We start from the raw sequence: 11,208 nt of genomic DNA, 5'->3' as shown, positions 1-11,208 counted from the left end.
AGATATTGAGACCTCGCATAACCTAAAAAAAGAGATTTCCATAGTGCCAATGATAATAATAATATCGTAGGTCCAAAAAGATAACAAATAAATACTATGAATATAGCTTTGACAATCATTTAAACATGAAAATACATGGAAACATATCAAGAGACGCTTCAAACCCACATATAAACCATAAGAATAATAATATTTAAGAATATTACCAATCACAACTATTATATGAAAACCCTGAAAACTATTCAAGACAATATAACTATAGACAAAATACAATAGAAAGTGAATACAATAATCATCATAAAATTTTTGAATATCGCTCATAACTCAATAATAAGAAGGTTGTGAATATTTCTTAATATATTAAATAGTCCTAAATATATTAGAAATGGGATTGAATTTCACCATTACGCTAAAATCACTGCGTATAAATGATATCATGTATAATATAGAAGATAGTATACAATCCCAAACTATTCCTGAGAAAGATAAATCAAACAGTATTGCTCGGTTATTCTAAGGAAAACCAAATCACTTAGAAGTAGACGTCTCTCGCATAAAAATCATAGGAATAACAAAGACATTGTCATCTTGAAAGCAAATAAAGGTGGGCTACTGTGGTAATGAATCTATCTAACAAATTATGATAACAAATTATGATAGAAAAATGATGGTGCATCTAAATGAAAGTAGAATTTATAAGAAGCTACCTAGTTATACTATCTCTAAAGTGATAAAAAAAGTTAAAAAATATTTAATATCTTCCCACATTGATAACCATATCAAAAAGAAACTAATTCCTTCACGAGAAATTACACCTAGAATTTTTGGTGCTTAAGACCAAGAGTGAACAGTTAATTGGATCTCCAATCTACCACCTTTGTGGAAAAATATCTTATTCCATTAGTTGGCGATACCGATTCATATATCAAGGATTCAAAATATTTTGTTCAACTTATCAAGGCAGAAAGAATCAACCAAGATGGTGGAAAAATATCTTATTCCATTAGTTGGCGATACTGATTCATATATCAACGATTCAAAATATTTTGTTCAACTTATCAAGGCAGAAAAAATCAACCAAGATGACATTATTATTAGCATTGATGTGGTATCACTATTTATTGAAATTCCCCTAGAAGAGAAAATTATTGTAATTAAAGAAGTGGCTAACCTCTTAATAGCCATACTTATTTAAGTTTACCTTAGATCCAAATTGTTTAGCTTTAGAGAAAAAAATTATGAACAAACCAGTGGGGTGGAAATGGGATCTCTGCTTTCACTTGTAGTGGCCAACCTTTACATGGAAAAAATTGAAAGAAATTACCTTAACACTTATCATCTCAAACCTAAGATTTGGAAAATATTTGTTGATGATACCAATGTCATCTAGCCACATGGAAAAGAGGAACTAACTAAATTTCTACACCACCTCAATAGCATCTCAAAAGACATTCAATTCACCATGGAGGAAGAAGAAAATGGTTGCATTCCCTTCCTTGATATTCTTATCATAAGGAAACCTTATGGAAAATTAGATTACAAGGTCTATCGAAAGAAAACACACACAAAAAATTACCTTCACACAGACTCTCATCATCATCCCTCACAAAATATTGAGGTCATTAAAACCTTGGCTTCTAGAGCCTTCAAAATCTCTGGAGATGATCATAAAATTGATGAAAAAGAGAACCTAATAAAATTCTTTAGCAACCTTGGATACAACATGAAAGATATTAAGAATTCCTTGTAAAAATCTCAATATCATGATGATAATCCTCCTAAATCTAACAATCATAACCTGGGGAAGACTATATATCTACCTTACCCTAAGGGAACTATTGACAAGATTGCAAAAGTATTAAAGGAAAATGATATTAAAAAATGTTTTAAACCCCATACCACCATAAGACAAATAATGAGATTGGTAAATGATTACATTGACCACTTCCAATTTAAAGGTGTTTACAAGATTAAATGTTTGTGTGGTAAATGTTATATCGGAGGAACTCGGCATACTTTTAAAGAAAGAATCAAGGAACACGTTGCATATGTTAGACATGAAAAGACTAAAAACTCAGCTGTTGTAGAACACACCAAGAACACCAAACATAATGTTTGAATAGAGAATGCAAAAATCATTGCTAAACAAAACCTTTATTAAATGCGGAAAATAAGATGAACTCTCGAGATTAAAATAATCCTATTAATATTAATAGAAATAATAACATAGAAATCAATAAAAATTGATAGCCCCTCCTACATAATAATCATAATAATAATAATAATAATTAATATAAAAAACATAATTAATATAACTATTTTTTAAACCATATATTATATTATATATTTAAACATTCTCATATAATATAACACATAATAATATTACTATAATAATATATGGTTACATTATAGAATTATAGAATATAATTTTGAATCTTATTAGTATTTATATAAATAAAACTCCTATTTAAAGTTACATTAACTTTAATATTAAAAAGTTAATATTGATGAAATACCATAACTTAACTAAAGTTATGGATAACATATTTTTATTGATAAACATTACATTAAAATATTATATATATATATATATATATATATATATATATATATTTTGATTTGTTCCTATCCACCATTTAGGGTTTAATTGACATATCCTTCGTATATTTATTATTATTCACGTTCTTATAACTTCATCTAATCTTGAAAATAGATCTGAAACGTAGACTGGAACACTTAAATTTGTGAATCTTCCTCTTTCAATAAAAAAAATCCAAACCACAAAAAAAAAATCAAAAACATAATTATAAAGTTTTTTTAAAACTATAGATATTACCACATATGTTGGTGATGGACCTCCTCCTCAACTTGATGTACAAATTCATGAGTTCCGTTAAGTGTGTATACCTAGCATGCCATAGAGACAAAATCATAAATTTCATCAATCGGACATAAATTGATTATGTACACTAGTTCCTTGATATGGGGTGGTGTTTAAGTGAATTAGAGTAATCACATAGGATCCTAATAGTCTGGAGACCTATAGGAGCCTTACCCATGATAAAAAATTATTTAGGCATAATATTCTTAGTATTCCCATATTACCTACTAGGGAAAGGTGACGATTCATAAAACATGCTCACGCATCTTCATCTGCTTTATTTTAGATGATAAGAATCAACCACCATATCATATTCCCCCACCATATCCTCCTCCACCATCTCTTATACGTTTTTAATCAAAATAGAACATCCATTGATTCATTCACTAATCCACATATGAATATAATCGTATCATCCATTGATCCATCCACCAATTCATTCTTGGATCCACTATTGCAACCAACTCCACCATTTATTAGTCCCTGCCCTCCAGGCATGGACTATAGTAATCGTTCGCGACGGATGTAGCATTAGTTCACCTGCGTTTAGTCCCCGGTCATCAACTATATACCAAGTTTTGTAAAGACATATTGATAAATCATGTTATTTGGCCTCTTCCCGAGGACCTAAGGTAATCCGAAGCTAATCCGAAGCTAAAGCATATGTTATATATTTTGTGTTCGCTTCATTTTTTCAAACTGGTAAAAATACTAATCTAATGCTGGCATTAGTCCACAGCACTAAATGCTGGCTCCGATATTTTGGATTTCCATGGTTGGATTTCCATGGTATATCACCGCCTGTACCACTGTACGCCTATACGCCTACCTGCCACAACTTCCAGGTGCCCAGGTGCCATCTCTTATGTTCCAGGTGCCATCTCCTATGTTCTGCATGTAACCAGGTGTAATGTTATTCCAAATCTTATTAATGTTATTCCAAATCTTATTAGAGGACTAGCAGCACTGGAAACTCGCCATACAAGAGGAATGATTCATGAAGAAAGGAAAATGAATCATGAAAAAAAATAGAGAAGTTACCTCCTGCTTCTACCCATGGCCTCTACCATATGAGGAAAGGGCAGAGTTGCTAGTCGCGACCCTCCAAATTCCACAGGTTCTGTGTAATACGACAGCAAAATTTTATTCAGTTTCTTGGAATACGGCAACATTAAGGTCAGAGTATTTATTCCATTCGGAACTTTCATTTTAATTTTTTTAAAAAATTCAATAGTAAACAGAATCTTGCAAACGTTACAGTAATTCACTAATTTCCCCTAAAATCTTTACCGAATTCTTATTAAATTGCATCAAAAGCCTCTTGGGGCTTTTCTCCCATCTTACCATAGCTGTTGTGTTTACTTTAATATTCTGTCCTGATAATAGAGAATATTCTACACTCACATACTCTGCATAACGCCATCCCCAATATCCCCTCCCCAAACTTAAGCTTCTGCCAAGAGATCCTCTGTTGCATAGAAATCTCAGTTTTGGTTAGAGCTTGAGATATATTACGAACGCCCAGATGGTTATAAATGGAGAACAAAGAGTCCAAAGGTATTTGAGGATCAGAAGGGTTCGGGTGCCAAGAAAAATTTACCATTGGTGAACGTCCTTTGAATAATTCTTTAAGCTGCAAGTCGTCTGGGATATATGCTTGGGTTGCACTACTAACACGGATATCTCCATTATTTGTGCAGACAGGGACTTTACAGCCGCTTCCAAGATATTGTTTTGTGAGAGAGGAGGAACTCGAGCACTTATGCACAATACGTTTCCATACCAGACAACACACTGATTCAGTTATGCACCCACATGCAGTCCTCGCATACCGATTAGCTGCTATCGCAGGGCATGTATATACATCGGCTTTAGTGAATTTTCAGCGCCACAGTCTGCAATATCATACAAATGTAAGAAGAATACATAAATGAGATTCTAGAAACAACAAAAAAAAATGGATAAAAATATTTATCCTTATATACATATAATGTTTGCAAACAATAAAGCAACAGACATGTTCAACAAACTGCTAGTCCTGTCTGTTACCTGTACAGGAGGCTGACCAGATATTGGACACGGAAAAATTAACCACAAACAGTCTTTCCACTACCCTTTTAAGAGCCTTTTACAGATGCTAGCTATCCATTTTCTACAGGTAATAGAATCAGCCTAGGGTTTCTACCGCAGAGCGCATCCCTTGCAACAACTGAATAAACTAAAACAGTGAGAATTCTACTTTAACTGAATAAACTAAAACAGTGAGAATTCTACTTTGTTTCAGACGCATAAAAGCAATGAGTTAAATCAAACCTGTTGTATTTACTTTGTTTTTCAAAATTTTGACTGAAATCTAAATTTTAAGCAAGATCTTTGTACATTTACATAGCATACCTTCACGTCCCGTAAGCAGCAGTTTGACCATAAAACATAAAGAGTAGCCATAGACGCAGCAGATCTAAGCACGAATAAAGATCCAATGCTAGAAGCCGATCTGCTAGCAGAGGTCAAGGTGACCCATATTCAGTGCCATTAGCAGAATCTATCACTGTTGTTAAGTAAGCAGCTTCAATAGCAGAGCCTGTTGTTTAAGATCCCAATTACCCGCCTGTTAAAGAGGCATTTTCTCAAGATAGAGTTCTAGGCATTACTGAGACAGTAAACCTGCTACATTAGCATATTTGAAGACGCAAACCACTCAAGTGAAAGACCACTCTCAACGGAAAGCGCACTGTGCTCTATTCTTCCTTCCTGCTAGTGGCCTCCATTGCTACAACATCTCACAGGACAGGATTAAAGTCGAATTTGCCACGATTTCCTATACGCACCCGACAAATACAGGTAGCCTACCAATGCCAATACCATGTTTAAATTTGTACACACTGCAGCCAGAGCGACTCCCCGGAACCCCATATCTAGATACACTACTAAGAGAAAATTGAGTGGAACATGAAAAAGAAGAGCAATTGCTGTAGACCATGGGAGCGGCGGTGTAATGTTCTGAGTTCTCAGGTAAATCCTGAGAGGATGAAGGAATGCCTGCGTTATTAGATCAGGCAGGGAGAAAACAATGTAAGTGCTTACCAGGCGAGTAATGCTTTTGTCCTGGCCGAACAGGAGAAGAATTGGCTCCATATTACACCACAAACAGGTTCGAGATGCAGCTTACTAAGTGACATAAGCAGGAGCAGGGCCCAGCAGAGGTTACAGAAGGTTACAGAGACGGAGACAGAAGCAAAGGTAGCACAGAGAGCATAGCCTTTTTCGCTCAGCTATCCAACATGCACTTGTCACCGTTGTCTTGCGGTTCAGCCACGTTTCTATCATGCATTATGCGTTATGTTCAATCACCTCGCTTGTTATGTTCAAACAGGTCTCCGTGGCGCCAGGTTTGTCTCTGGTGGTGGGGCCGAAAACCCTGCTGGCCTTGTCGTGGAAGCCCAGGTATCTGGTCACCTTCTGGTTAACACCTACATGCTCATCTGGCATAAATATATCTTAAGTAGAATGATTCAAAACATGAAGACATATATAATGTTGTATAAATAAACGAGGGGCCCATTGATCACATCCTGTATGGAAACATTTAGCATCGAGAAGTATGGATGAACGTTCTAATATGCCTCACATTTTTAAATTATATTAAAACAAATTGTTCTTGGATATGTTGCCATATCCCTTAATTTGGAACTTTTGATTTATTATAAATATAGAGTATCACTCATTCAAAAAACTATGATGTATGGATGCATATCTGAAGCAGTGATTCGTTGTTCTGACGCAAAGATTTTTTTTGTTTTGGATTCTTTGTATCGATTTGGAAATTGGTCATTTGCGTCTGTCAGAGAGCTAGTCTAAGTTCGATCACATATGGGCCTGGTTTTTGTTCTTTGTGGGCCTGGTCGTAGTTTCAAAACCATATTTCAATGGGTTCTATGGTAGTGTGTTGTTCATGGCAAGGAGTAGATATGCGATTCTAACGTCTCTATGGTGAAATCGTATATGAATGAACACGTCATGCATGCAAGCTTGTGTAATTGGACGGCAAGCAACAAGAAGGTTCATGGCCAGAACGTCTCCATGGCAAAATCATATATAGTAACACGTCTAGATTTCGATATCATACGTGAAGCAGAAACAAGTGCTGGCTTACTTTCTCATTTTGATCCCACTCCTAGCATAAAACATTATGAAAAATTTAAACTCAATGGCCTCTTCTTCAAGTAAACATCTTGGTACTCACAAGATGAGATTGCCTTAGTCATTAAGTGAATTATGACCTCTAAGTCTGACCTAAAAGCGTTGCATCTCAAGTTAATAATTTCTTAAAAGCTTTACACCAAAGCTTTATGAACCTTATGATTATCAGGTACTATTATTTTGACCTGATTGCATTAAAACATGCTCATGTGGTCACCGTGGTTAAAGGCGTTTTATATTTTAAACTTGGAAATGAGTCCTTTATATGTTAAGTAGATATAGTTGACATGAATTTGATCCTATGGTGCACATTGCTTAACTTTACTACTCACACGATGGTACTATCTATAAATTGGGTCAAATTTTATTATTTCTTCCCCTCATGATTATCAGGTACTATTATTTTGACCTGATTGCATTAAAACATGCTCATGTGGTCACCGTGGTTAAAGGCGTTTTATATTTTAAACTTGGAAATGAGTCCTTTATATGTTAAGTAGATATAGTTGACATGAATTTGATCCTATGGTGCACATTGCTTAACTTTACTACTCACACGATGGTACTATCTATAAATTGGGTCAAATTTTATTATTTCTTCCCCTCAAAGGAGGCTGTAGGTAGGTCGTTCAACTACCTCTGCGGACAGGAAGGGATACCTTGCGAGGTCCTGGCTTTGGATCTGCAGATGCCTTACGTGGATAAATCGGCGCCATTTGTGTTTACACATTTTCGGAATTGGCACTAGAGCATGGAGACTTACTGTTTCATTCTTCATGCCTTTTTATGCTTTGTTATGAAAGAATTTACTTGGAAGTGTTGTATTTCTGTTATAACTTTACAACGGGATTTTGAGGTCGTATTTAGTCTTTAAAAACCTGAAGCATCTTGGGCATTGGCTATGCAACTATTCCTAAGTCTCAGGAACACTCCCATGTGAACATCCGCTTTTTGATGTATAACAGTCTAATAGTTTTCTCAGCTTTCCGTTAATCTTGACTAAACAAGATGAGCTGAGCGCCTTTGGAAAAACCTGGGCGACACTGGGTGTAAAACCTGGGCAGGGACTTGCTGCCTCGCAGCTCATCTTGTTAATCCATCATCTCAACTTGTGTAATTAGTTTCAACATCCACCAATCCACCTATAGCTCCACTTAGACATTTTGATACACCACCTATTAATTCAAAAATATGAATCAATAGCTCCAATGATGATTAGTTAGAATGGCTACCATATATATTGATTGTTAGAATACATAACTGACATTTATTTTTGAATTTAGAGATATATTTGACAAACATCTTGATTTTGATATTATTGTTCATGTACATATGTATTTCCATATAGTGTTGATGTTGATGTTTCTTGATTTATAAAAATGTATTTATGTTAATTATTAATATTATTAATGATTTCTGAGTTTTAAAATTAGATCTAAAATATAATGTTCATTTAAATTTTACAATGCCAAATCTTTTTTATTCATTCATGAAGGTTAATTTTTTTGGAAGATAGAATATGTTGAATAAAGATACTTTCAAACTTGAATAAATGATTCAGTGTGGAATGATATACATATATATATAAAATAAATGATCTTTCGTAAATATATTTTTAAGTATATTTAAACATTTCATTAATTATTATAAAGTCAAAATTATAATGGATAAGTTAGCAAAATAATTATTGATTAAATTCCAAATCAATTTTGTTTTATTAAAACCCTTGTTAAATCTTTAAGGTGCTTATTAGTTTTATATCAAATGTACAAATTATATTTAAAAATATTTTCCACTAAAATGACATAAAAGATAATATTGTTAACGTAAGGTTTTCCTTGCTTGGGTCAAGTTCTAGTCATTAGGTTAAATTGACCACATTGAGATTTTGCCTCAAACCCTAGCTTTTCGATAGCCTAAATTTCCCTAATCGATCATCTCCCAAGAGGAGGCTTGCCTCCTACTCTATTTCTATTGTACATTGCTTCCCTCACTACCTTGGTGTCCTCACAAATTAGAACTATGACGCCACTACAATCCTATATCATTAAATCCTTGCAAGAAATTTACAATGTACTGGTCCATGCATCACAATTGAGATATATAGTCCCAAGACTTGTAGATTGAGGGATTATCAATTAGTTTATAGGAATATGGCCTTCTCCTTGCACATTAGTAGCCTTGGTTGAAAACACTGATTGAAGCTAAACTCTCTTTTTCCTTCCATGGCAAAGTATTCTTCATCTTTTTGTTTCAAGAAAAGGGAGACAATTACTTGTTATTCAAGATTTTTATTTGCTTCGTGGGTGCTAAAGAGTTACTTTTAAATAGATGTAATATAGACTTTAACCCTAAAAATTATATTCCTTTAGTTATCCCTATCCAAGTAAAACATCCCCACCTCTCTCTCCACTGATAGAATGAAGACAACCATAGGAATAATGAAAAATTATTTAGAAAATACATAGATCAAACAAAGACAAACATATATGGAATGTTTGCTTGTGCTAGAACATGTGTTGAGTTTTACTTGCAGAATGGAATTATAAAGGATAGACAAATCTCCCTAGATAATTGGAACTTTGTTCAACTAATTGATTATAACAAAATTAATTTTAAGTGAAAAAAATTCCATGAAAACAACCATTTGACAAGATACTACGTAAAAACAACCACATAGGAGAAACAAGCATAACATGGATATCAATGGTATAAACACAAAAGGATGTATGAAAATGCAAGGAAAGAAGCCATCCCCAACTATTTTGCCTCTTAGGAGCCATTTTCTTCAAAGAGAAACCCACCTAAAAAACCCTTATTTGGAAAATAAATAAATTCCCCATTATACCCACACAAACAAGCACAAAGTTCTATCCTAAGTGGAAACCTTAGATAAGCATTAGGATTCATTTAAGAATGGTGAAAAAATGGGAGAAATTCCTTCACTGGAAGAGGCCCCCTATCACTCTGTCAAGATAATACTCTCACGCTAACATGATGCACATCCATTTGTCCAAAACCATAAGGATGTTTGGATCTAGTATTTCCCTAGTTTTCTATAGAACCAAGTCAACAAAAGAAAAATTAGATGAAAGAGTGAATCATAGAATCAATGGTTGAGAGAAGCTCTAAAAATGTAGGAAGGAAATTGAATAAGGACAAATGTCAATAATAGGGAAATAGAGATAAAGTAATTGGAACCTAAAAACCCATAGAAGGCCTTTACAATTAAAGAATTAGAAGTTTCAAAAATAAAATTGGTTCTATTGCGCCATCAAAAGGACCCTTGAAAAAGATAAGTAGGTAATGAATGTAATCTCTTGGAATTGCATAGGTTTGGGTAGCAAATAAAAATAGATGTTTACTAAGAACTTAATCAAGATAGAGAAACCACAAATCATTTTTCTCTAGGAGACAAGCTAGAGAAAGATACCAACATTGACCAAAGCAAGATAATATGGAGATGAGGCAAACAAAAGCATTTAGTTCAAGAGAAGCATCAGGAATATTATGCACAATATGGTCCTCATCTCACTTTTGTCTCATCTAGGAAATTTTATGTTCACACCAGATAGTTATAGGGATTTTTCACAACACTTCTAGTGAAATTTGCAATTTCATCAAGTTATATTTTCCTAATGCATAACTTGACAAATTATCCCATTGGCCCTAATTATCAAATTTGAATATACTATCTAGGAGTTTAATAGTATTTTTATAGGGGATTTAAATACAACCTTACATCATTGGGCAAAAAAAAAAAAAAAAACTGGCTCAAATGATGGAAACCCCTTCAAAGAAAAATAATATTGTAATACTTCACTTCCTTAGTCGATCTGGTGGACCTAAATCCTAATAATGGTAAATACACCTAGTCCAATAGATTCTTAGGTATTCATCATATCTTGGATTTCCTTAACTAATTTTTAATCAATAGCTCACTCCTAGAGGAAAGCAACTCTCCCTAATCATAAATCCTATCATGGGAAAACTTTGGCGACCATAAAATAGCTCTAACCATCACCCTCCATGAGAATCATGACCCTCTCTGCTTCTAATATAACCCTATTTAGAATAAAGATTTTCAATTTTTATTAATTATCTCAAATTCATGGGATTAGTTGACT

General features: G+C 33.9%; 1 long non-coding RNA gene across 1 annotated transcript; it reads left to right on the top strand.

Moving 5' to 3' along the window:
* Nucleotides 1-3,867: 3,867 nt before the first annotated feature.
* LOC149169913 (uncharacterized) lies at nucleotides 3,868-6,133 on the top strand. Its single transcript, XR_016259420.1, has 2 exons — nucleotides 3,868-4,057; nucleotides 4,582-6,133. It is a non-coding gene; the product is annotated as an uncharacterized LOC149169913 (long non-coding RNA).
* The last annotated feature ends 5,075 nt before the right edge of the window (nucleotides 6,134-11,208 follow it).

The sequence above is a fragment of the Pinus tabuliformis genome, chromosome 4_2 (genome assembly GCF_031772625.1).
Source record: "Pinus tabuliformis cultivar Carrire ecotype Pingquan chromosome 4_2, CPIR1, whole genome shotgun sequence".
NCBI lineage: Eukaryota > Viridiplantae > Streptophyta > Pinopsida > Pinales > Pinaceae > Pinus > Pinus tabuliformis.
Note: the sequence above shows the minus strand (reverse complement) of the source record. Positions and strands in the feature narration are given on the sequence as shown.